Source organism: Bombus huntii, chromosome 4, assembly GCF_024542735.1.
Source record: "Bombus huntii isolate Logan2020A chromosome 4, iyBomHunt1.1, whole genome shotgun sequence".
In the NCBI taxonomy this organism is placed as follows: Eukaryota; Metazoa; Arthropoda; class Insecta; order Hymenoptera; family Apidae; genus Bombus; species Bombus huntii.
The window spans coordinates 1,153,110-1,178,881 of record NC_066241.1 but is presented as its reverse complement, the minus strand read 5'-3'; positions in this window follow the sequence as shown (position 1 = coordinate 1,178,881).

The following is a 25,772-nucleotide window of genomic DNA, read 5'->3' as shown; positions in this document are numbered from 1 at the left end:
ATATGGTATAACGTTATAATGTATTACGTCATATTGTATAACGTTATAACGTAATACGTTATATGGTATAACGTCATATGGTATAACGTTATAACGTTTTTCGTTATATGGTACTACGTTATAACGTATTACATTATATGGTATAACGTCGTATGGTATAACGTTATAATGTATTACGTCATATTGTATAACGTTATAACGTAATACGTTATATGGAATAACGTCATATGGCATAACGTTATAACGTATTACGTTATATGGTATAACGTTATAACGTATTACGTTATATGGTATTACGTTATAACGTATTACGTTATATGGTATAACGTTATAACGTATTACCTTATATGGTATAATGTCATATGGCATAACGTTATAACGTATTACGTTATATGGTATAACGTTATAACGTATTACTTTATATGGTATAACGTTATAACGTATTACGTTATATGGTATTACGCCAAAACGTATTACGTTATGTGGCATAACGTTTTTAACGTATTACGTTATATGGTATTACGTCATAACGATATACGTTATATGGTATAACGTTATACCGTATTACGTTATATGCTGTAACGTCATATGGTATAACGTTATAACGTATTACGTTATATGGCATTACGTTATAACAAATTACGTTATATGGTATAACGTTATAACGTATTAAGTTATATGGTATTACGTTATAACGTATTACGCTATATGGTATAACGTTATAACGTATTACCTTGTATGGTATAACGTCATATGGTATAACGTTATAACGTATTACGTTATATGGTATAACGTTATAACGTATTACGTTATATATTATAACGTTATATGGTATAACGTTATAACGTATTACGTTATATGGTATTACGCCATAACGTAATACGTTATATGATATAACGTTATAACGTATTACGTTATATGGTATTACGTCATAACGTATTACGTTATATGGTTTATCGTTATAACGTATTACGTTATATGGTATAACGTCATATGGTATAACGTCATATGGTATAACGTTATAATGTATTACGTCATATTGTATAACGTTATAACGTAATACGTTATATGGTATAACGTCATATGGTATAACGTTATAACGTTTTACGTTATATGGTATTACGTTATAACGTATTACATTATATTGTATAACGTCGTATGGTATAACGCTATAATGTATTACGTCATATTGTATAACGTTATAACGTAATACGTTATATGGAATAACGTCATATGGTATAACGTTATAACGTATTACGTTATATGGTATTATGTCATAACGTAGTACGTTATATGGTATAACGTTATAACGTATTACGTTATATGGTATTACGTTATAACGTATTACGTTATATGGTATAACGTTATAACGTATTACCTTATATGGTATAACGTCATATGGCATAACGTTATAACGTATTACGTTATATGGTATAACGTTATAACGTATTACGTTATACGGTATAACGTTATAACGTATTACGTTATATGGTATTACGTTATAACGTATTACGTTATATGGTATTACGCCAAAACGTATTACGTTATGTGGCATAACGTTTTTAACGTATTACGTTATATGGTATTACGTCATAACGAAATACGTTATATGGTATAACGTTATACCGTATTACGTTATATGCTATAACGTCATATGGTATAACATTATAACATATTACGTTATACGGCATTACGTTATAACATATTACGTTATATGGTATAACGTTATAAAGTATTACGTTATATGGTATTACGTTATAACGTATTCCGTTATATGGTATAACGTTATAACGTATTACCTTATATGGTATAACGTCATATGGTATAACGTTATAACGTATTACGTTATATGGTATATCGTTATAACGTATTACGTTATATGGTATAACGTTATAACGTATTAGGTTATATGGTATAACGTCGTATGGTATAAGGTTATAACATATTACTTTATATGGCATAACGTTATAACGTATTACGTTATATGGTATAACGTCATATGGTATCACGTTATAACGTATTACGTTATATGGCATCACGTTATAACGTATTACGTTATATGGTATAACGTTATAACGTATTACGTTATATGGTATTACGTCATAACGTATTACGTTATATGGTATATCGTTATAACGTATTACGTTATATGGTATAACGTCATATCGTATAACGTAATAATGTATTGCGTCATATTGTATAACGTTATAACGTAATACGTTATATGGTATAACGTCATATGGTATAACATTATAACGTATTACGTTATATGGTATTACGTCATAACGTAATACGTTATATGGTATAACGTTATAACGTAATACGTTATATGGTATTACGTCATAACGTATTACGTTATATGGTATATCGTTATAACGTATTACGTTATATGGTATAACGTCATACGGTATAACGTTATAATGTATTACGTCATATTGTATAACGTTATAACATAATACGTTATATGGTATAACGTCATATGGTATAACGTTATAACGTTTTACGTTATATGGTATTACGTTATAACGTATTACATTATATGGTATAACGTCGTATGGTATAACGTTATAATGTATTACGTCATATTGTATAACGTTATAACGTAATACGTTATGTGGGATAACGTCATATGGTATAACGTTATAACGTATTACGTTATATGGTATTATGTCATAACGTAATACGTTATATGGTATAACGTTATAACGTATTACGTTATATGGTATTACATTATAACGTATTACGTTATATGGTATAACGTTATAACGTATTACATTATATGGTATAACGTCATATGGCATAACGTTATAACGTATTACGTTATATGGTATAACGTTATAACGTATTACTTTATATGGTATAACGTTATAACGTATTACGTTATATGGTATTACGCCAAAACGTATTACGTTATGTGGCATAACGTTTTTAACGTATTACGTTATATGGTATTACGTCATAACGTAATACGTTATATGGTATAACGTTATACCGTATTACGTTATATGCTATAACGTCATATGGTATAACGTTATAACGTATCACGTTATATGGCGTTACGTTATAACATATTACGTTATATGTTATAACGTTATAACGTATTACGTTATATGGTATTACGTTATAACGTATTACGTTATATGGTATAACGTTATAACGTATTACCTTATATGGTATAACGTCATATGGTATAACGTTATAACGTATTACGTTATATGGTATAACGTTATAACGTATTAGGTTATATGGTATAACGTCGTATGGTATAACGTTATAACATATTACGTTATATGGTATAACGTTATAACGTATTACGTTATATGGTATAACGTCATATGGTATAACGCTATAGCGTAATACGTTATATGGTATTACGATATAACGTATTACGTTATATGGTATAACGTTATAATGTATTACGTCATATTGTATAACCTTATAACGTATTACGTTATATGGTATAACGTCATATGGTATAATGTTATGACGTATTACGTTATATGGTATTACGTCATAACGTATTACGTTACATGCTATAACGTTATATCGTATTACGTTATATGCTATAACGTCATATGGTATAACGTTATAATGTATTACGTCATATTGTATAACGTTATAACGTAATACGTTATATGGTATAACGTCATATGGTATAACGTTATAACGTTTTTCGTTATATGGTACTACGTTATAACGTATTACATTATATGGTAACGTCGTATGGTATAACGTTATAATGTATTACGTCATATTGTATAACGTTATAACGTAATACGTTATATGGAATAACGTCATATGGCATAACGTTATAACGTATTACGTTATATGGTATAACGTTATAACGTATTACGTTATATGGTATTACGTTATAACGTATTACGTTATATGGTATAACGTTATAACGTATTACCTTATATGGTATAATGTCATATGGCATAACGTTATAACGTATTACGTTATATGGTATAACGTTATAACGTATTACTTTATATGGTATAACGTTATAACGTATTACGTTATATGGTATTACGCCAAAACGTATTACGTTATGTGGCATAACGTTTTTAACGTATTACGTTATATGGTATTACGTCATAACGTTATAAGTTATATGGTATAACGTTATACCGTATTACGTTATATGCTGTAACGTCATATGGTATAACGTTATAACGTATTACGTTATATGGCATTACGTTATAACAAATTACGTTATATGGTATAACGTTATAACGTATTAAGTTATATGGTATTACGTTATAACGTATTACGCTATATGGTATAACGTTATAACGTATTACCTTGTATGGTATAACGTCATATGGTATAACGTTATAACGTATTACGTTATATGGTATAACGTTATAACGTATTACGTTATATATTATAACGTTATATGGTATAACGTTATAACGTATTACGTTATATGGTATTACGCCATAACGTAATACGTTATATGATATAACGTTATAACGTATTACGTTATATGGTATTACGTCATAACGTATTACGTTATATGGTTTATCGTTATAACGTATTACGTTATATGGTATAACGTCATATGGTATAACGTTATAATGTATTACGTCATATTGTATAACGTTATAACGTAATACGTTATATGGTATAACGTCATATGGTATAACGTTATAACGTTTTACGTTATATGGTATTACGTTATAACGTATTACATTATATTGTATAACGTCGTATGGTATAACGCTATAATGTATTACGTCATATTGTATAACGTTATAACGTAATACGTTATATGGAATAACGTCATATGGTATAACGTTATAACGTATTACGTTATATGGTATTATGTCATAACGTAGTACGTTATATGGTATAACGTTATAACGTATTACGTTATATGGTATTACGTTATAACGTATTACGTTATATGGTATAACGTTATAACGTATTACCTTATATGGTATAACGTCATATGGCATAACGTTATAACGTATTACGTTATATGGTATAACGTTATAACGTATTACGTTATACGGTATAACGTTATAACGTATTACGTTATATGGTATTACGTTATAACGTATTACGTTATATGGTATTACGCCAAAACGTATTACGTTATGTGGCATAACGTTTTTAACGTATTACGTTATATGGTATTACGTCATAACGTAATACGTTATATGGTATAACGTTTTTAACGTATTACGTTATATGGTATAACGTTATAACGTATTACGTTATATGGTATATCGTCTCATGGTATTACGTCATAACGTATTACGTTATATGGTATAACGTAGTAACGTGTTACGTTATATGCTATAACGTCATATGGTATAACGTTATTACGTATTACGTTATATGGTATTACGTTGTAACGTATTACGTTATATGGTATAACGTTATAACGTATTACCTTATATGGTATAACGTCATATGGTATAACGTTATAATGTATTACGTCATATTGTATAACGTTATAACGAAATACGTTATATGGTATAACGTCATATGGTATAGCGTTATAACGTATTACGTTGTAACGTATTACGTTATATGGTATAACGTTATAACGTATTACCTTATATGGTATAACGTCATATGGTATAACGTTATAATGTATTACGTCATATTGTATAACGTTATAACGAAATACGTTATATGGTATAACGTCGTATGGTATAACGTTCTAACATATTACGTTATATGGTATAACGTTATAACGTATTACGTTATATGGTATAACGTCATATGGTATAACGTTATAACGTATTACGTTATATGGTATTACGTCATAACGTAATACGTTATATGGTATAACGTTATAACGTATTACGTTATATGGTATTACGTCATAACGTATTACGTTATATGGTATATCGTTATAACGTATTACGTTATATGGTATAACGTCATATGGTATAACGTAATAATGCATTACGTCATATTGTATAACGTTATAACGTAATACGTTATATGGTATTACGTTATAACGTATTACGTTATATGGTATAACGTTATAACGTATTACGTTATATGGTATATCGTTTCATGGTATTACGTCATAACGTATTACGTTAGATGGTATAACGTAACAACGTGTTACTTTATATGCTATAACGTCATATGGTATAACGTTATTACGTATTACGTCATATTGTATAACGTTATAACGTAATACGTTATATGGTATTACGTCAAAACGTATTACGTTATATGGTATAACGTTATAACGTATTACGTTATGTGGTATTACGTCATAACGTATTACGTTATATGGTATAACGTTATAACGTATTACGTTATATGGCATAACGTTATAACGTATTACATTATGTGGTATTACGTTATAACGTATTACGTTATATGGTATATCGTCTCATGGTATTACGTCATAACGTATTACGTTATATGGTATAACGTAATAACGTGTTACGTTATATGCTATAACGTCATATGGTATAACGTTATTACGTATTACGTCATATGGTATTACGTTATAACGTATTACGTTATGTGGTATAACGTTTTTAACATATTACGTTATATGGATTTACGTCATGACGTAATACGTTATATGGTATAACGTTATAACGTATTACGTTATATGCTATAACGTCATGTGGTATAACGTTATAACGTATTACGTTATAAGGTATAACGTTATAACGTATTACGTTATATGGTATTACGTTATAACGTATTACGTTATATGGTATAACGTTATAACGTATTACGTTATATGGTATTACGTTATAACGTATTACGTTATATGGTATTACGTCATAACGTATTACGTTATATGGTATAGCGTCATATGGTATAACGTTATGACGTATTACGTTATATGGTATATCGTCAAAACGTAACACGTTATATGGTATAACATTATAACGTATTACGTTATATGGTATTACGTCAAAACGTATTACGTTATGTGGTATAACGTTTTTATCGTATTACGTTATATGGTTTTACGTCATGACGTAATACGTTATATGGTATAACGTTATAACGTATTAAGTTATATGCTATAACGTCATATGGTATAACGTTATAACGTATTACGTTATATGGTATAACGTTATAACGTATTACGTTATATGGTATAACGTTATAACGTATTACGTTATATGGTATTACGTCATAACGTAATACGATATATGGTATAACGTTATAACGTATTACGTTATATGCTATAACGTCATATGGTATAACGTTATAACGTATTACGTTATATGGTATTACGTTATAACGTATTACGTTATATGGTATAACGTTATAACGTATTACGTTATATGGTATTACGTCATAACGTATTACGTTGTATGGTATAGCGTCATATGGTATAACGTTATGACGTATTACGTTATATGGTATATCGTCAAAACGTAACACGTTATATGGTATAACATTATAACGTATTACGTTATATGGTATTACGTCAAAACGTATTACGTTATGTGGTATAACGTTTTTAACGTATTACGTTATATGGTTTTACGTCATGACGTAATACGTTATATGGTATAACGTTATAACGTATTAAGTTATATGCTATAACGTCATATATTATAACGTTATAACGTATTACGTTATATGGTATTGCGTTATAACGTATTACGTTATATGGTATAACGTCATATGGTATAACGTTATAATGTATTACGTCATATTGTATATCCTTATAACGTAATACGATATATGGTATAACGTCATATGGTATAACGTTATAACGTATTACGTTATATGGCATAACGTTATAACGTATTACCTTATATGGTATAACGTCATATGGTATAACGTTATGACGTATTACGTTATATGGTGTAACGTTATAACGTATTAGGTTATATGGTATAACGTCGTATGGTATAACGTTGTAACATATTACGTTATATGGTATAACGTTATAACGTATTACGTTATATGGTATAACGTCATATGGAATAACGTTATAACGTATTACGTTATATGGTATTACGTCATAACGTAATACGTTATATGGTATAACGTTATAACGTATTACGTTATATGGTATTACGTCATAACGTATTACGTTATATGGTATATCGTTATAACGTATTACGTTATATGGTATAACGTCATATGGTATAACGTTATAATGCATTACGTCATATTGTATAACGTTATAACGTAATACGTTATATGGTATTACGTTATAACGTATTACGTTATATGGTATAACGTCATAACGCATTACGTAATATGGTATAACGTCATATGGTATAACGTTATAATGTATTACGTCATATTGTATAACGTTATAACGTAATACGTTATATGGTATAACGTCATATGGTATAACGTTATAACGTATTACGTTATATGGTATTACGTTATAACGTATTACGGTATATGGTATAACGTTATAACGTATTACCTTATATGGTATAACGTCATATGGTATAACGTTATAACGTATTACGTTATATGGTATTACGTCATAATGTAATACGTTATATGGTATAACGTTATAACGTATTACGTTATATGCTATAACGTCATATGGTATAACGTTATTACGTATTACATTATATGGTATTACGTTATAACGTATTACGTTATATGGTATAACGTCATAACGTATTACGTAATATGGTATAACGTCATATGGTATAACGTTATAATGTATTACGTCATATTGTATAACGTTATAACGTAATACGTTATATGGTATAACGTCATATGGTATAACGTTATAACGTATTACGTCATATGGTATAACGTTATAACGTATTACGTTATATGGTATAACGTTATAACGTATTACGTTATATGGCATAACGTTATAACGTATTACATTATGTGGTATTACGTTATAACGTATTACGTTATATGGTATATCGTCTCATGGTATTACGTCATAACGCATTACGTTATATGGTATAACGTAATAACGTGTTACGTTATATGCTATAACGTCATATGGTATAACGTTATTACGTATTACGTCATATGGTATTACGTTATAACGTATTACGTTATGTGGTATAACGTTTTTAACGTATTACGTTATATGGTTTTACGTCATGACGTAATACGTTATATGGTATAACGTTATAACGTATTACGTTATATGTTATTACGTTATAACGTATTACGTTATATGGTATGACGTTATAACGTATTACCTTATGTGGTATAACGTCATATGGTATAACGTTATAACGTATTACGTTATATGGTATTACGTCAAAACGTATTACGTTATGTGGTATAAGGTTTTTAACGTATCACGTTATATGGTATTACGTCATAACGTAATACGTTATATGGTATAACGTTATAACGTATTACGTTATATGCTATAACGTCATGTGGTATAACGTTATAACGTATTACGTTATAAGGTATAACGTTATAACGTATTACGTTATATGGTATTACGTTATAACGTATTACGTTATATGGTATAACGTTATAACGTATTACGTTATATGGTATTACGTTATAACGTATTACGTTATATGGTATAACGTTATAACGTATTACGTTATATGGTATTACGTCATAACGTATTACGTTATATGGTATAGCGTCATATGGTATAACGTTATGACCTATTACGTTATATGGTATATCGTCAAAACGTAACACGTTAAATGGTATAACATTATAACGTATTACGTTATATGGTATTTCGTGAAAACGTATTACTATATGTGGTATAACGTTTTTAACGTATTACGTTATATGGTTTTACGTCATAACGTAATACGTTATATGGTATAACGTTATAACGTATTAAGTTATATGCTATAACGTCATATGGTATAACGTTATAACGTATTACGTTATATGGTATTACGTTATAACGTATTACGTTATATGGTATAACGTTATAACGTATTACGTTATATGGTATTACGTCATAACGTAATACGTTATATGGTATAACGTTATAAAGTATTACGTTATATGCTATAACGTCATATGGTATAACGTTATAACGTATTACGTTATATGGTATTACGTTATAACGTATTACGTTATATGGTATAACGTTATAACGTATTACGTTATATGGTATTACGTCATAACGTATTACGTTATATGGTATAACGTCATAAGGTATAACGTTATGTCGTATTACGTTATATGGTATTACGTCATAACGTATTACGTTATATGGTATTACGTTATAACGTATTACGTTATATGGTATAATGTTATATGGTATAACGTTATAACGTATTACCTTGTATGGTATAACGTCATATGGTATAACGTTATAACGTATTACGTTATATGGTATCACGTTATAACGTATTACGTTATATGGCATAACGTTATAACGTATTACGTTATATGGTATTACGTTATAACGTATTAGGATATATGGTATAACGTTATAACGTATTAGGTTATATGGTATTACGTAATAACTTATTACGTTAAATGGTATAACGTTATAACGTATTACGTTATATGGTATTACGTTATAACGTATTACGTTATATGGTATAAGGGTATAACGTATTACGTTATATGGTATAACGTCAAATGGTATAACGATATAATGTATTACGTCATATGGTATAACGTTATAACGTAATACGTTATATGGTATAACGTCATATGGTATAACGTTATAACGTATTACGTTATATGGTGTAACGTTATAACGTATTAGGTTATATGGTATTACGTCATAACGAAATACGTTATATGGTATAACGTTATAACGTATTACGTTATATGCTATAACGTCATATGGTATAACGTTATAACGTATTACGTTATATGGTATAACGTTATAACGTATTACGTTATATGGTATTACGTTATAACGTATTACGTTATATGGTATAACGTTATAACGTATTACGCTATATGGTATTACGTTATAACGTATTACGTTATATGGTATAACGTTATAACGTATTAAGTTATATGCTATAACGTCATATGGTATAACGTTATAACGTATTACGTTATATGGTATTACGTTATAACGTATTACGTTATATGATATAACGTTATAACGTATTACGTTATATGGTATTACGTCAAAACGTATTACGTTATGTGGTATAACGTTTTTAACGTATTACGTTATATGGTTTTACGTCATGACGTAATACGTTATATGGTATAACGTTATAACGTATTAAGTTATATGCTTTAACGTCATATGGTATAACGTTATAACGTATTACGTTATATGGTATAACGTTATAACGTTATAACGTATTACGTTATATGGTATTACGTCATAACGTAATACGTTATATGGTATAACGTTATAACGTATTACGTTATATGCTATAACGTCATATGGTATAACGTTATAACGTATTACGTTATATGGTATTACGTTATAACGTATTACGTTATATGGTATAACGTTATAACGTATTACGTTATATGGTATTACGTCATAACGTATTACGTTATATGGTATAGCGTCATATGGTATAACGTTATGACGTATTACGTTATATGGTATATCGTCAAAACATAACACGTTATATGGTATAACATTATAACGTATTACGTTATATGGTATTACGTCAAAACGTATTACGTTATGTGGTATAACGTTTTTAACGTATTACGTTATATGGTTTTACGTCATGACGTAATACGTTATATGGTATAACGTTATAACGTATTAAGTTATATGCTATAACGTCATATATTATAACGTTATAACGTATTACGTTATATGGTATTGCGTTATAACGTATTACGTTATATGGTATAACGTCATATGGTATAACGTTATAATGTATTACGTCATATTGTATAACGTTATAACGTAATACGATATATGGTATAACGTCATATGGTATAACGTTATAACGTATTACGTTATATGGCATAACGTTATAACGTATTACCTTATATGGTATAACGTCATATGGTATAACGTTATAACGTATTACGTTATATGGTATCACGTTATAACGTATTACGTTATATGGCATAACGTTATAACGTATTACGTTATATGGTATTACGTTATAACGTATTACGATATATGGTATAACGTTATAACGTATTAGGTTATATGGTATTACGTAATAACTTATTACGTTATATGGTGTAACGTTATAACGTATTAGGTTATATGGTATTACGTCATAACGAAATACGTTATATGGTATAACGTTATAACGTATTACGTTATATGCTATAACGTCATATGGTATAACGTTATAACGTATTACGTTATATGGTATAACGTTATAACGTATTACGTTATATGGTATTACGTTATAACGTATTACGTTATATGGTATTACGTCATAACGTATTACGTTATATGGTATAACGTCATAAGGTATAACGTTATGTCGTATTACGTTATATGGTATTACGTCATAACGTATTACGTTATATGGTATTACGTTATAACGTATTACGTTATATGGTATAACGGTATAACGTATTACGTTATATGGTATAACGTCAAATGGTATAACGATATAATGTATTACGTCATATGGTATAACGTTATAACGTAATACGTTATATGGTATAACGTCATATGGTATAACGTTATAACGTATTACGTTATATGGTGTAACGTTATAACGTATTAGGTTATATGGTATTACGTCATAACGAAATACGTTATATGGTATAACGTTATAACGTATTACGTTATATGCTATAACGTCATATGGTATAACGTTATAACGTATTACGTTATATGGTATAACGTTATAACGTATTACGTTATATGGTATTACGTTATAACGTATTACGTTATATGGTATAACGTTATAACGTATTACGCTATATGGTATTACGTTATAACGTATTACGTTATATGGTATAACGTTATAACGTATTAAGTTATATGCTATAACGTCATATGGTATAACGTTATAACGTATTACGTTATATGGTATTACGTTATAACGTATTACGTTATATGATATAACGTTATAACGTATTACGTTATATGGTATTACGTCAAAACGTATTACGTTATGTGGTATAACGTTTTTAACGTATTACGTTATATGGTTTTACGTCATGACGTAATACGTTATATGGTATAACGTTATAACGTATTAAGTTATATGCTTTAACGTCATATGGTATAACGTTATAACGTATTACGTTATATGGTATAACGTTATAACGTTATAACGTATTACGTTATATGGTATTACGTCATAACGTAATACGTTATATGGTATAACGTTATAACGTATTACGTTATATGCTATAACGTCATATGGTATAACGTTATAACGTATTACGTTATATGGTATTACGTTATAACGTATTACGTTATATGGTATAACGTTATAACGTATTACGTTATATGGTATTACGTCATAACGTATTACGTTATATGGTATAGCGTCATATGGTATAACGTTATGACGTATTACGTTATATGGTATATCGTCAAAACATAACACGTTATATGGTATAACATTATAACGTATTACGTTATATGGTATTACGTCAAAACGTATTACGTTATGTGGTATAACGTTTTTAACGTATTACGTTATATGGTTTTACGTCATGACGTAATACGTTATATGGTATAACGTTATAACGTATTAAGTTATATGCTATAACGTCATATATTATAACGTTATAACGTATTACGTTATATGGTATTGCGTTATAACGTATTACGTTATATGGTATAACGTCATATGGTATAACGTTATAATGTATTACGTCATATTGTATAACGTTATAACGTAATACGATATATGGTATAACGTCATATGGTATAACGTTATAACGTATTACGTTATATGGCATAACGTTATAACGTATTACCTTATATGGTATAACGTCATATGGTATAACGTTATAACGTATTACGTTATATGGTATCACGTTATAACGTATTACGTTATATGGCATAACGTTATAACGTATTACGTTATATGGTATTACGTTATAACGTATTACGATATATGGTATAACGTTATAACGTATTAGGTTATATGGTATTACGTAATAACTTATTACGTTATATGGTGTAACGTTATAACGTATTAGGTTATATGGTATTACGTCATAACGAAATACGTTATATGGTATAACGTTATAATGTATTACGTCATATTGTATAACCTTATAACGTATTACGTTATATGGTATAACGTCATATGGTATAATGTTATGACGTATTACGTTATATGGTATTACGTCATAACGTATTACGTTACATGCTATAACGTTATATCGTATTACGTTATATGCTATAACGTCATATGGTATAACGTTATAATGTATTACGTCATATTGTATAACGTTATAACGTAATACGTTATATGGTATAACGTCATATGGTATAACGTTATAACGTTTTTCGTTATATGGTACTACGTTATAACGTATTACATTATATGGTATAACGTCGTATGGTATAACGTTATAATGTATTACGTCATATTGTATAACGTTATAACGTAATACGTTATATGGAATAACGTCATATGGCATAACGTTATAACGTATTACGTTATATGGTATAACGTTATAACGTATTACGTTATATGGTATTACGTTATAACGTATTACGTTATATGGTATAACGTTATAACGTATTACCTTATATGGTATAATGTCATATGGCATAACGTTATAACGTATTACGTTATATGGTATAACGTTATAACGTATTACTTTATATGGTATAACGTTATAACGTATTACGTTATATGGTATTACGCCAAAACGTATTACGTTATGTGGCATAACGTTTTTAACGTATTACGTTATATGGTATTACGTCATAACGTTATAAGTTATATGGTATAACGTTATACCGTATTACGTTATATGCTGTAACGTCATATGGTATAACGTTATAACGTATTACGTTATATGGCATTACGTTATAACAAATTACGTTATATGGTATAACGTTATAACGTATTAAGTTATATGGTATTACGTTATAACGTATTACGCTATATGGTATAACGTTATAACGTATTACCTTGTATGGTATAACGTCATATGGTATAACGTTATAACGTATTACGTTATATGGTATAACGTTATAACGTATTACGTTATATATTATAACGTTATATGGTATAACGTTATAACGTATTACGTTATATGGTATTACGCCATAACGTAATACGTTATATGATATAACGTTATAACGTATTACGTTATATGGTATTACGTCATAACGTATTACGTTATATGGTTTATCGTTATAACGTATTACGTTATATGGTATAACGTCATATGGTATAACGTTATAATGTATTACGTCATATTGTATAACGTTATAACGTAATACGTTATATGGTATAACGTCATATGGTATAACGTTATAACGTTTTACGTTATATGGTATTACGTTATAACGTATTACATTATATTGTATAACGTCGTATGGTATAACGCTATAATGTATTACGTCATATTGTATAACGTTATAACGTAATACGTTATATGGAATAACGTCATATGGTATAACGTTATAACGTATTACGTTATATGGTATTATGTCATAACGTAGTACGTTATATGGTATAACGTTATAACGTATTACGTTATATGGTATTACGTTATAACGTATTACGTTATATGGTATAACGTTATAACGTATTACCTTATATGGTATAACGTCATATGGCATAACGTTATAACGTATTACGTTATATGGTATAACGTTATAACGTATTACGTTATACGGTATAACGTTATAACGTATTACGTTATATGGTATTACGTTATAACGTATTACGTTATATGGTATTACGCCAAAACGTATTACGTTATGTGGCATAACGTTTTTAACGTATTACGTTATATGGTATTACGTCATAACGTAATACGTTATATGGTATAACGTTTTTAACGTATTACGTTATATGGTATAACGTTATAACGTATTACGTTATATGGTATATCGTCTCATGGTATTACGTCATAACGTATTACGTTATATGGTATAACGTAGTAACGTGTTACGTTATATGCTATAACGTCATATGGTATAACGTTATTACGTATTACGTTATATGGTATTACGTTGTAACGTATTACGTTATATGGTATAACGTTATAACGTATTACCTTATATGGTATAACGTCATATGGTATAACGTTATAATGTATTACGTCATATTGTATAACGTTATAACGAAATACGTTATATGGTATAACGTCATATGGTATAGCGTTATAACGTATTACGTTGTAACGTATTACGTTATATGGTATAACGTTATAACGTATTACCTTATATGGTATAACGTCATATGGTATAACGTTATAATGTATTACGTCATATTGTATAACGTTATAACGAAATACGTTATATGGTATAACGTCGTATGGTATAACGTTCTAACATATTACGTTATATGGTATAACGTTATAACGTATTACGTTATATGGTATAACGTCATATGGTATAACGTTATAACGTATTACGTTATATGGTATTACGTCATAACGTAATACGTTATATGGTATAACGTTATAACGTATTACGTTATATGGTATTACGTCATAACGTATTACGTTATATGGTATATCGTTATAACGTATTACGTTATATGGTATAACGTCATATGGTATAACGTAATAATGCATTACGTCATATTGTATAACGTTATAACGTAATACGTTATATGGTATTACGTTATAACGTATTACGTTATATGGTATAACGTTATAACGTATTACGTTATATGGTATATCGTTTCATGGTATTACGTCATAACGTATTACGTTAGATGGTATAACGTAACAACGTGTTACTTTATATGCTATAACGTCATATGGTATAACGTTATTACGTATTACGTCATATTGTATAACGTTATAACGTAATACGTTATATGGTATTACGTCAAAACGTATTACGTTATATGGTATAACGTTATAACGTATTACGTTATGTGGTATTACGTCATAACGTATTACGTTATATGGTATAACGTTATAACGTATTACGTTATATGGCATAACGTTATAACGTATTACATTATGTGGTATTACGTTATAACGTATTACGTTATATGGTATATCGTCTCATGGTATTACGTCATAACGTATTACGTTATATGGTATAACGTAATAACGTGTTACGTTATATGCTATAACGTCATATGGTATAACGTTATTACGTATTACGTCATATGGTATTACGTTATAACGTATTACGTTATGTGGTATAACGTTTTTAACATATTACGTTATATGGATTTACGTCATGACGTAATACGTTATATGGTATAACGTTATAACGTATTACGTTATATGCTATAACGTCATGTGGTATAACGTTATAACGTATTACGTTATAAGGTATAACGTTATAACGTATTACGTTATATGGTATTACGTTATAACGTATTACGTTATATGGTATAACGTTATAACGTATTACGTTATATGGTATTACGTTATAACGTATTACGTTATATGGTATTACGTCATAACGTATTACGTTATATGGTATAGCGTCATATGGTATAACGTTATGACGTATTACGTTATATGGTATATCGTCAAAACGTAACACGTTATATGGTATAACATTATAACGTATTACGTTATATGGTATTACGTCAAAACGTATTACGTTATGTGGTATAACGTTTTTATCGTATTACGTTATATGGTTTTACGTCATGACGTAATACGTTATATGGTATAACGTTATAACGTATTAAGTTATATGCTATAACGTCATATGGTATAACGTTATAACGTATTACGTTATATGGTATAACGTTATAACGTATTACGTTATATGGTATAACGTTATAACGTATTACGTTATATGGTATTACGTCATAACGTAATACGATATATGGTATAACGTTATAACGTATTACGTTATATGCTATAACGTCATATGGTATAACGTTATAACGTATTACGTTATATGGTATTACGTTATAACGTATTACGTTATATGGTATAACGTTATAACGTATTACGTTATATGGTATTACGTCATAACGTATTACGTTGTATGGTATAGCGTCATATGGTATAACGTTATGACGTATTACGTTATATGGTATATCGTCAAAACGTAACACGTTATATGGTATAACATTATAACGTATTACGTTATATGGTATTACGTCAAAACGTATTACGTTATGTGGTATAACGTTTTTAACGTATTACGTTATATGGTTTTACGTCATGACGTAATACGTTATATGGTATAACGTTATAACGTATTAAGTTATATGCTATAACGTCATATATTATAACGTTATAACGTATTACGTTATATGGTATTGCGTTATAACGTATTACGTTATATGGTATAACGTCATATGGTATAACGTTATAATGTATTACGTCATATTGTATATCCTTATAACGTAATACGATATATGGTATAACGTCATATGGTATAACGTTATAACGTATTACGTTATATGGCATAACGTTATAACGTATTACCTTATATGGTATAACGTCATATGGTATAACGTTATGACGTATTACGTTATATGGTGTAACGTTATAACGTATTAGGTTATATGGTATAACGTCGTATGGTATAACGTTTTAACATATTACGTTATATGGTATAACGTTATAACGTATTACGTTATATGGTATAACGTCATATGGAATAACGTTATAACGTATTACGTTATATGGTATTACGTCATAACGTAATACGTTATATGGTATAACGTTATAACGTATTACGTTATATGGTATTACGTCATAACGTATTACGTTATATGGTATATCGTTATAACGTATTACGTTATATGGTATAACGTCATATGGTATAACGTTATAATGCATTACGTCATATTGTATAACGTTATAACGTAATACGTTATATGGTATTACGTTATAACGTATTACGTTATATGGTATAACGTTATAACGTATTACGTTATATGGTATATCGTTTCATGGTATTACGTCATAACGTATTACGTTATATGGTATAACGTAACAACGTGTTACTTTATATGCTATAACGTCATATGGTATAACGTTATTACGTATTACATTATATGGTATTACGTTATAACGTATTACGTTATATGGTATAACGTCATAACGTATTACGTAATATGGTATAACGTCATATGGTATAACGTTATAATGTATTACGTCATATTGTATAACGTTATAACGTAATACGTTATATGGTATAACGTCATATGGTATAACGTTATAACGTATTACGTTATATGGTATTACGTTATAACGTATTACGGTATATGGTATAACGTTATAACGTATTACCTTATATGGTATAACGTCATATGGTATAACGTTATAACGTATTACGTTATATGGTATTACGTCATAATGTAATACGTTATATGGTATAACGTTATAACGTATTACGTTATATGCTATAACGTCATATGGTATAACGTTATTACGTATTACATTATATGGTATTACGTTATAACGTATTACGTTATATGGTATAACGTCATAACGTATTACGTAATATGGTATAACGTCATATGGTATAACGTTATAATGTATTACGTCATATTGTATAACGTTATAACGTAATACGTTATATGGTATAACGTCATATGGTATAACGTTATAACGTATTACGTCATATGGTATAACGTTATAACGTATTACGTTATATGGTATAACGTTATAACGTATTACGTTATATGGCATAACGTTATAACGTATTACATTATGTGGTATTACGTTATAACGTATTACGTTATATGGTATATCGTCTCATGGTATTACGTCATAACGCATTACGTTATATGGTATAACGTAATAACGTGTTACGTTATATGCTATAACGTCATATGGTATAACGTTATTACGTATTACGTCATATGGTATTACGTTATAACGTATTACGTTATGTGGTATAACGTTTTTAACGTATTACGTTATATGGTTTTACGTCATGACGTAATACGTTATATGGTATAACGTTATAACGTATTACGTTATATGTTATTACGTTATAACGTATTACGTTATATGGTATGACGTTATAACGTATTACCTTATGTGGTATAACGTCATATGGTATAACGTTATAACGTATTACGTTATATGGTATTACGTCAAAACGTATTACGTTATGTGGTATAAGGTTTTTAACGTATCACGTTATATGGTATTACGTCATAACGTAATACGTTATATGGTATAACGTTATAACGTATTACGTTATATGCTATAACGTCATGTGGTATAACGTTATAACGTATTACGTTATAAGGTATAACGTTATAACGTATTACGTTATATGGTATTACGTTATAACGTATTACGTTATATGGTATAACGTTATAACGTATTACGTTATATGGTATTACGTTATAACGTATTACGTTATATGGTATAACGTTATAACGTATTACGTTATATGGTATTACGTCATAACGTATTACGTTATATGGTATAGCGTCATATGGTATAACGTTATGACCTATTACGTTATATGGTATATCGTCAAAACGTAACACGTTAAATGGTATAACATTATAACGTATTACGTTATATGGTATTTCGTGAAAACGTATTACTATATGTGGTATAACGTTTTTAACGTATTACGTTATATGGTTTTACGTCATAACGTAATACGTTATATGGTATAACGTTATAACGTATTAAGTTATATGCTATAACGTCATATGGTATAACGTTATAACGTATTACGTTATATGGTATTACGTTATAACGTATTACGTTATATGGTATAACGTTATAACGTATTACGTTATATGGTATTACGTCATAACGTAATACGTTATATGGTATAACGTTATAAAGTATTACGTTATATGCTATAACGTCATATGGTATAACGTTATAACGTATTACGTTATATGGTATTACGTTATAACGTATTACGTTATATGGTATAACGTTATAACGTATTACGTTATATGGTATTACGTCATAACGTATTACGTTATATGGTATAACGTCATAAGGTATAACGTTATGTCGTATTACGTTATATGGTATTACGTCATAACGTATTACGTTATATGGTATTACGTTATAACGTATTACGTTATATGGTATAATGTTATATGGTATAACGTTATAACGTATTACCTTGTATGGTATAACGTCATATGGTATAACGTTATAACGTATTACGTTATATGGTATCACGTTATAACGTATTACGTTATATGGCATAACGTTATAACGTATTACGTTATATGGTATTACGTTATAACGTATTAGGATATATGGTATAACGTTATAACGTATTAGGTTATATGGTATTACGTAATAACTTATTACGTTAAATGGTATAACGTTATAACGTATTACGTTATATGGTATTACGTTATAACGTATTACGTTATATGGTATAAGGGTATAACGTATTACGTTATATGGTATAACGTCAAATGGTATAACGATATAATGTATTACGTCATATGGTATAACGTTATAACGTAATACGTTATATGGTATAACGTCATATGGTATAACGTTATAACGTATTACGTTATATGGTGTAACGTTATAACGTATTAGGTTATATGGTATTACGTCATAACGAAATACGTTATATGGTATAACGTTATAACGTATTACGTTATATGCTATAACGTCATATGGTATAACGTTATAACGTATTACGTTATATGGTATAACGTTATAACGTATTACGTTATATGGTATTACGTTATAACGTATTACGTTATATGGTATAACGTTATAACGTATTACGCTATATGGTATTACGTTATAACGTATTACGTTATATGGTATAACGTTATAACGTATTAAGTTATATGCTATAACGTCATATGGTATAACGTTATAACGTATTACGTTATATGGTATTACGTTATAACGTATTACGTTATATGATATAACGTTATAACGTATTACGTTATATGGTATTACGTCAAAACGTATTACGTTATGTGGTATAACGTTTTTAACGTATTACGTTATATGGTTTTACGTCATGACGTAATACGTTATATGGTATAACGTTATAACGTATTAAGTTATATGCTTTAACGTCATATGGTATAACGTTATAACGTATTACGTTATATGGTATAACGTTATAACGTTATAACGTATTACGTTATATGGTATTACGTCATAACGTAATACGTTATATGGTATAACGTTATAACGTATTACGTTATATGCTATAACGTCATATGGTATAACGTTATAACGTATTACGTTATATGGTATTACGTTATAACGTATTACGTTATATGGTATAACGTTATAACGTATTACGTTATATGGTATTACGTCATAACGTATTACGTTATATGGTATAGCGTCATATGGTATAACGTTATGACGTATTACGTTATATGGTATATCGTCAAAACATAACACGTTATATGGTATAACATTATAACGTATTACGTTATATGGTATTACGTCAAAACGTATTACGTTATGTGGTATAACGTTTTTAACGTATTACGTTATATGGTTTTACGTCATGACGTAATACGTTATATGGTATAACGTTATAACGTATTAAGTTATATGCTATAACGTCATATATTATAACGTTATAACGTATTACGTTATATGGTATTGCGTTATAACGTATTACGTTATATGGTATAACGTCATATGGTATAACGTTATAATGTATTACGTCATATTGTATAACGTTATAACGTAATACGATATATGGTATAACGTCATATGGTATAACGTTATAACGTATTACGTTATATGGCATAACGTTATAACGTATTACCTTATATGGTATAACGTCATATGGTATTACGTTATAACGTATTACGGTATATGGTATAACGTTATAACGTATTACCTTATATGGTATAACGTCATATGGTATAACGTTATAACGTATTACGTTATATGGTATTACGTCATAATGTAATACGTTATATGGTATAACGTTATAACGTATTACGTTATATGCTATAACGTCATATGGTATAACGTTATTACGTATTACATTATATGGTATTACGTTATAACGTATTACGTTATATGGTATAACGTCATAACGTATTACGTAATATGGTATAACGTCATATGGTATAACGTTATAATGTATTACGTCATATTGTATAACGTTATAACGTAATACGTTATATGGTATAACGTCATATGGTATAACGTTATAACGTATTACGTCATATGGTATAACGTTATAACGTATTACGTTATATGGTATAACGTTATAACGTATTACGTTATATGGCATAACGTTATAACGTATTACATTATGTGGTATTACGTTATAACGTATTACGTTATATGGTATATCGTCTCATGGTATTACGTCATAACGCATTACGTTATATGGTATAACGTAATAACGTGTTACGTTATATGCTATAACGTCATATGGTATAACGTTATTACGTATTACGTCATATGGTATTACGTTATAACGTATTACGTTATGTGGTATAACGTTTTTAACGTATTACGTTATATGGTTTTACGTCATGACGTAATACGTTATATGGTATAACGTTATAACGTATTACGTTATATGTTATTACGTTATAACGTATTACGTTATATGGTATGACGTTATAACGTATTACCTTATGTGGTATAACGTCATATGGTATAACGTTATAACGTATTACGTTATATGGTATTACGTCAAAACGTATTACGTTATGTGGTATAAGGTTTTTAACGTATCACGTTATATGGTATTACGTCATAACGTAATACGTTATATGGTATAACGTTATAACGTATTACGTTATATGCTATAACGTCATGTGGTATAACGTTATAACGTATTACGTTATAAGGTATAACGTTATAACGTATTACGTTATATGGTATTACGTTATAACGTATTACGTTATATGGTATAACGTTATAACGTATTACGTTATATGGTATTACGTTATAACGTATTACGTTATATGGTATAACGTTATAACGTATTACGTTATATGGTATTACGTCATAACGTATTACGTTATATGGTATAGCGTCATATGGTATAACGTTATGACCTATTACGTTATATGGTATATCGTCAAAACGTAACACGTTAAATGGTATAACATTATAACGTATTACGTTATATGGTATTTCGTGAAAACGTATTACTATATGTGGTATAACGTTTTTAACGTATTACGTTATATGGTTTTACGTCATAACGTAATACGTTATATGGTATAACGTTATAACGTATTAAGTTATATGCTATAACGTCATATGGTATAACGTTATAACGTATTACGTTATATGGTATTACGTTATAACGTATTACGTTATATGGTATAACGTTATAACGTATTACGTTATATGGTATTACGTCATAACGTAATACGTTATATGGTATAACGTTATAAAGTATTACGTTATATGCTATAACGTCATATGGTATAACGTTATAACGTATTACGTTATATGGTATTACGTTATAACGTATTACGTTATATGGTATAACGTTATAACGTATTACGTTATATGGTATTACGTCATAACGTATTACGTTATATGGTATAACGTCATAAGGTATAACGTTATGTCGTATTACGTTATATGGTATTACGTCATAACGTATTACGTTATATGGTATTACGTTATAACGTATTACGTTATATGGTATAATGTTATATGGTATAACGTTATAACGTATTACCTTGTATGGTATAACGTCATATGGTATAACGTTATAACGTATTACGTTATATGGTATCACGTTATAACGTATTACGTTATATGGCATAACGTTATAACGTATTACGTTATATGGTATTACGTTATAACGTATTAGGATATATGGTATAACGTTATAACGTATTAGGTTATATGGTATTACGTAATAACTTATTACGTTAAATGGTATAACGTTATAACGTATTACGTTATATGGTATTACGTTATAACGTATTACGTTATATGGTATAAGGGTATAACGTATTACGTTATATGGTATAACGTCAAATGGTATAACGATATAATGTATTACGTCATATGGTATAACGTTATAACGTAATACGTTATATGGTATAACGTCATATGGTATAACGTTATAACGTATTACGTTATATGGTGTAACGTTATAACGTATTAGGTTATATGGTATTACGTCATAACGAAATACGTTATATGGTATAACGTTATAACGTATTACGTTATATGCTATAACGTCATATGGTATAACGTTATAACGTATTACGTTATATGGTATAACGTTATAACGTATTACGTTATATGGTATTACGTTATAACGTATTACGTTATATGGTATAACGTTATAACGTATTACGCTATATGGTATTACGTTATAACGTATTACGTTATATGGTATAACGTTATAACGTATTAAGTTATATGCTATAACGTCATATGGTATAACGTTATAACGTATTACGTTATATGGTATTACGTTATAACGTATTACGTTATATGATATAACGTTATAACGTATTACGTTATATGGTATTACGTCAAAACGTATTACGTTATGTGGTATAACGTTTTTAACGTATTACGTTATATGGTTTTACGTCATGACGTAATACGTTATATGGTATAACGTTATAACGTATTAAGTTATATGCTTTAACGTCATATGGTATAACGTTATAACGTATTACGTTATATGGTATAACGTTATAACGTTATAACGTATTACGTTATATGGTATTACGTCATAACGTAATACGTTATATGGTATAACGTTATAACGTATTACGTTATATGCTATAACGTCATATGGTATAACGTTATAACGTATTACGTTATATGGTATTACGTTATAACGTATTACGTTATATGGTATAACGTTATAACGTATTACGTTATATGGTATTACGTCATAACGTATTACGTTATATGGTATAGCGTCA